This window comes from Alexandromys fortis, unplaced genomic scaffold (assembly GCF_014885135.2).
Source record: "Alexandromys fortis isolate MF-2015 unplaced genomic scaffold, M_Fortis_MF-2015_v1.1 scaffold_12, whole genome shotgun sequence".
NCBI lineage: Eukaryota > Metazoa > Chordata > Mammalia > Rodentia > Cricetidae > Alexandromys > Alexandromys fortis.
Genome location: NW_026067937.1, coordinates 5731678 through 5737610, shown reverse-complemented (window position 1 = coordinate 5737610; position 5933 = coordinate 5731678). Strand labels below are relative to the sequence as shown.

General features: G+C 41.4%; 1 long non-coding RNA gene and 1 pseudogene across 1 annotated transcript in view; both read right to left on the bottom strand.

Moving 5' to 3' along the window:
- Positions 1 to 170: 170 nt before the first annotated feature.
- Positions 171 to 2407, bottom strand: LOC126504532 (histone H2A.V-like; annotated as a pseudogene).
- A 2807-nt stretch (positions 2408 to 5214) lies between these two features.
- The window catches only part of LOC126504689 (uncharacterized), a 6988-nt gene continuing 6269 nt past the window's right edge, over positions 5215 to 5933 (bottom strand). The window contains exons 2-3 of the long non-coding RNA XR_007592679.1: positions 5428 to 5498; positions 5215 to 5289 (exon numbers count right to left, since the gene is read on the bottom strand). This is a non-coding gene — a long non-coding RNA (uncharacterized lncRNA). The remainder of the gene's footprint in view (positions 5290 to 5427; positions 5499 to 5933) is intronic.

Sequence of the window (5933 nt, the reverse complement as noted above, 5' to 3'; positions counted from 1 at the left end):
CATCATCTTCTCTGAAGTAGATTGTTTTTTTATTTTGTAAAAAATGTTTTATCAATTTTATTTTTGTAAAAAGACACAAGGGAGAAACCTGGCCAATGAACACATGACCATAACCACAGGGAAAGTGACTTATCAAACTTTGTGAGTCAAAAAAACATACAAATGTTTCTTTTATCTTGTCTACAGCAATTGTCTATACTTTCCCACTGAACTGTTCTTAAAGTTTCCACACAATCCCACAGGTGTCCACTGTCGAGCTACAGACAGGAAGGGGGAGCCGGTAGTTAAATCACTTCCTAAGCAGTTTTCTGCTGTCCCTTCTTTCCAATCAGAGATTTGTGGATGTGTGGGATCACATCTCCCCCAGCTATGGTAGCCTTGATGAGTGAATCCAGCTCTTCATCACCTCGGATTGCAGGCTGCAGGTGACGTGGAGTGATGCGCTTTACTTTGAGATCTTGGAAGCATTACCTGCCAACTCCAGCACGGCACTGTACACAGCAGCAGTGGCTCCCACCCATCCATGGCTTGTGGTGCGAGTCTTCAAGTGTCTGTGGATCCGGCCCACAGGAAACTGTAGCCCAGTTCTCTGTGAGCAGGACACTGGCTTAGCCTTGGCTTTCCCACTTTCTCTCCCAGCTTTGCCTCCTGCCGTGGTCTCGGCCACGCCATGCCCACTGCCGTCCTGTGACGCCCACTGCCATCCTGCGATGCCCACTGTTGCTCTTGCAGCTCCTGAATTAGATTATTGTTCCCAGGAGCATGCTTGTCTCGTTGTCAATTTAAAAAAAAAGAAAAAGAATTGGTGTTATCAAAACATCTTAAATGCCATATTCTATATATCTCTGAAGTGTTTAAAGTCTGTCTAATTAAAATATATCTCTGTTTGACCCTAAAACATACTAATGTGACTACAATTTTGATTGTCATAGGTGACTAATTAGGCCATATGTGGCTAATATCACAATTCAAGGGGTTGTGACCTGCTGTGGAAATGGAATACCCAGATTAACATTCCTGCAGTCCCAGAAACTCATATTTCTGCAAACGATATTATAGGGTACTCTAAAAAATGGTCACCATCCATTCAGGCTGTACAAGAACACAAAACAACTAGCAAACCTTCAGAGGTACCAATGGTCCAACCTTTAAATGGTTAACTGAAGAACCAATATGGGTTAAACAATGGCCCTTAACAAAAGACAAACTGCAGACTTTAGAACAGCTGGTACAGGAGCAACTAGATGTTCAGTATATTGAAGAATCAATGAGTCCTTCTCCTATATTTGTTGTTAAAAAGAAATCTGGAAAATGGAGAATGTTGACAGATCTAAGAGCTGTCAACAAAGGTAGCTCAACCTATGGGCCCTCTACAATCTGAAATTCCTTTGCCTTCCCTACTGTCTAAAGGATGGCCTCTTATAGTTACTGATTTAAAAGATTGTTTCTATACCCTTACAAGAAAACAACTGAGAAAAACTTGCCTTCATAGTGCCTACTTATAATAATTCTCAGCCTAGTAGGAGATACCAATGGATCATATTTCCACAGGGAATGCTCAATAGTCCCATTGTGTGCTTATACTTTATAAGTCAGCCACTGGAAATAATAAGCAAACAATTTCCAAAGCCTATAATTTATCATTAAATGGATGACATTTTGCTATCTGATTCAAACATAGATACTTTGGAAAGAGTGTTTAAAGAAGTAAAGAAAGTTTTGCCTAAATGGGGATTATAAATTGCTCCTGAAAAAATACAAAGAGGAGATTCTATCAATTTCCTAGGTTATAAAATAGGTTTACAGAAAATTAGAACACAAAAAGCTCAAAGACTGATAGCAGACTCTTAATGACTTTCAAAGATTTCTAGGAGACATTTTTAATCTACAACCCACTGTTGGGATAACACCTAGTCTAATAGTTCATTTAAACAAAACCTTAGATGGTGATAGAAACTTAAATAGTTCTATGGAATTAAAAGATGAAGCTGAGAAAGAATTAACTTTGGTTGAAGAGATATTACAGAATTTCCCCTTTTCCACATAAGTTTTTAAAATTTTATTTGTTTATTAAAAATTTCTACCTCCTTCCTCCCATTTTCTTCCCATTCCCCTCACTCCCCCTCCCCCTCCCTCTCCAATCCTAAGATAAGTCAGGGTGCCCTGCCCTGTGGGAAGTCCAAGGCCTTTCCGCGTCCATCCAGGTCTAATGAGGTGTGCATCCAAACAGACTAGGCTCCCCAAAAGCCAGTCCATGCAGTAGGATCAAAACCCAGTGCCATTATCATTGGCTTCTCATTCAGAGAGTTCGCTGTGATCACATGCTCATTCAGTCCCACTCCAGCCGACCTTGGTGTGCTCATATTAGATTAGTCCCACCGTCTCTATGGGTAGACGCACCCCTCATGGTCCTGACTTCCTTGCTCATGTTCTCCCTCCTTCTGCTCATCATCTGGACCTTGGGAGCTCAGTCCAGTGCTCCAGTGTGGGTCTCTGTCTCTATCTCCATCCATCTCCAGATGAAGGTTCTATGGTGATATGCAAGATATTCATCAGTGCGGCTATGGGATAAGGCCAGTTCAGGCACCCTCTCCTCTGCTGCCCAAGGACTTAGCTGGGGACATCTCCACATAAATTCTAAATTTCTTACTCAGTTTATGTGGTAAAAGATCCTTTCTAAGATAATGTCTTCCTTCTGCATTAAAATTCCTTTAGGGGAATGTTTGGAGGGTAATAAGACCAGAATGCTGTTAAGATTCAGATCCACTTGATCCAAATGTGCCTTCTGTAATTTCTCTTCAATCAAAGCCAATTCTCTCTCAGCGTCAGCTGATAATTCTCGAGACTATTTAAGTCCTTGCCATTATCTAAGGTTTTGTTTAAATTTAAATTAATCAGGACCTCTCCCAACAGTGGACTATAGATAGAAAACGTCTATTAGCAATCTTTGGTAGTTATTAAGAATCTGCAATTGGCTGGACAGTGGTGGCACACGCCTTTAATCCCAGCACTTGGGAGGCAGAGGCAGGTGGATCTCTGTGAGTTCAAGGCCAGCCTGGTTTACAAGAGTTAGTTCCAGGACAGATTCCAAAAGCCACAAGAGAAACCGTGTCTCAAAAAATCAATAATAATAATAATAAAAGAATCTGCATTTGATCTCTACTAATTTGTACCTTTTGAGGTTTGAATTTTTGTAGACGACTAAATTTTTTTGTAGACTAATTTTCATAGACTAATTAATTAATAGGATTTCTTCTTTTTTTTTTTCAGGAGCATTTTGTAATCCCCACCAGGGTAAATTTTTTTTTTACCTCTTCAAACATTCTTTCTAAAGTATCTACATTTGAATCATATAGCCAAATGTCATCCACATGTTGGTAAACTATAGATTCAGGAAATTACTTATGTATCATTTCCAATGACTGACTTACAAAATATTGGCATAGGTTGGGTCTATTTAACATTCTCTGTGGGAGAACCTTCCATTGATATCTCTTAGCAGGCTGAGAATTATTATAAGTAGGCACTATGAAGGTAAACTTTCGCTGTCTTTTCCTTGTAAAAGTATAGTGAGGGAACAATTTTTTAAATAAACAACTATAAGAGGCCATCCTTTAGACAATAGAGAAGGCAGAGGAATGCCAGACTGTAGGGAACCCATTGGCTGAGCCACCTTATTAACAGTTCTTAGATCTGTTACCACTCTCTATTTTCCAGATTTCTTTTTAACTACAAATACAGGAGAATTCCAAGGGCTGGTTGATTCTTCAATATGCTGAGCATCTAGTTGTACCTGCTGTTCTAAGACCTGCAATTTCTCTGTTGTTCAAGACCACTGCACAACCATACAGGTTTGTTTGTCAACCATTTTAAAGGTAGGGCTGTTGGTTCCTTTGAAATATCAACAGTTGTTGTGCCCTGTTCTTGTGCAACCTGAACGATCAGTGACTGTTCTTTATAATATCTTGTAATATTTTTACCAGAAACATATATTAATTTATGGTTTGTTTCTAAGATTGGAGTAATGTTAATCTGAGTATACCATTGCTGTAACAAATCACATCCCCATAAATTCATTGCTATGTTAGCCACATATAGTTTTAATATTCCTCTCCTTCCTTCTGGTCCTAGACACTCAACCCATCTTATGCTCTGCTTTACCTGAGTTAAAGTTCCGATTTCTAAAAACTGAACATTTACATCCTGAATAGGCCAATTGGTTGCCAAGGTCTTAACAAGGCCAAAAGGTGAGAAACTACACTTGAGAGACAAGTCCTCACTCGTGGGAAACGATTAGAGGTGGAGAAGAGGTGGCTCACCCATCATACTGGTGTTAGATGGAGGGGCCCAGGGATCTGTTAGTTGGAGAAGCAAGGCTATTGTATGTGGACCGGGTTCCAGGGTCCTGGTGTGCCTCAAACTGCCAGTGGACAGGAGTAAGCTTCAGAAGGGTCTTTCCCAGTCAGGGGACCAATGTTGTAATTTATTTAAAAACTATGCAAAGAAAAGGCTCACATGGTACATTTATTGGAAGAGGAGAGAGAAGGGGCAGAGAGGGGGACAGAGATTGGTCCCGGGGGTAAGAGTGACGGAAGAGAAAGAGAGGATGGGAGGGCGAAAGAGATGGGAGGTGGGCAGGCCCACCTTTTAAAAGGAACACAGCCAATGTACACAGGGGGTGCTCTTAATACCTGCAGCTGAGGACGTACCCTGGATTTTTGATCCAAAGCTCCAAACTCTTTCACACCCCTCCTTCAACCAGTTGCAAGGTCTTGGAAGGGCATGGCCAGGTTTCTCATAGCAACGCCTCTGCCTCCTCATTAATTTCTGCATTAGCTGATGTTTCTTGATGCTGTGACAATGACCAACAAAGGCATCTTAAGGATGGGAGAGTTTGTTTTGTTACAAATTAAAGAAGGGAGAAAACTTGTCGTGGCCCAGGGATGGTAGCAGGAGTTGGACATTGCATCTACAATCAGGATGCAGAGAGAGACAAATGTGGGTACCCAGTTTGCTTTGCGCTTTTCAATCTGAGACCCCAGAGCGTGGAATGGTGCCACCCACATTTAAGGCCTGTGTCTTAGGGTTCCTACTGCTGTGACGAGATACCATGACCACGGCAACTCTAATAAAGAAAGCATTTAATTGCGTGTGGCTCTCTTACAGTTTCAGAGGTTCCATCCATTATCATCATGATGGAGATCATGCAGTGTGCAGGCAGATGTGGTGCTGGAGCTGAGAGTGCTACATCTTGATCAGAACGCAGCAGGAAGTTGACTGGCCAACACTCTGAGGGAAGCGTGAGCAAAAGAGACCTCAAAGCCCACCCCCACAGTGGCACACTTCCTCCAGCAAGGCCACACCTCCTAATAGTGCCACTCCCCTTGGGGGCCATTTTCTTTCAAACCACCACAATAGGTTTCTCACCTCAATTGACTCGATTTAGAAACTCCTTCATAGACACGCCTGGAGATTTGTCTTCTGGGTGATTCTGGACCCTGTTGGGTTGACAGCCACTATTGACCATCACATCCACTGGTAAAACTAACATAACTTTCTGTTTTCCAACATTCTAAAGACACTACAAAGATCAGTTGTGAACCTGTTATTGTAGACATGTGCCCAATTCTTTATTTTTCCAGATTCCCGGAAATGGAACTGCTGAGTTTTAATGCACACAAACAGAAAGTTCTAGAAGATACCACCAGCTCTTCTCCAGTGGGTGTCCCAGTTTACCTCCCCAAAGTCTGAGTTTGAGAATTCCCATTTTCTTTTGTTCTTGACACCTCTTACCACTGTCAGATATTTTGATTTTTGCCAATCTTAGTGCTAAAAATATTTTCTCACTGCTTTCTTTCTTTCTCTTCCCCACCAACTCTGTTTTCTTTTCTTTTTTCTTTTTGGTTTTTCCTGACAGGGTTTCTCTATGTAGC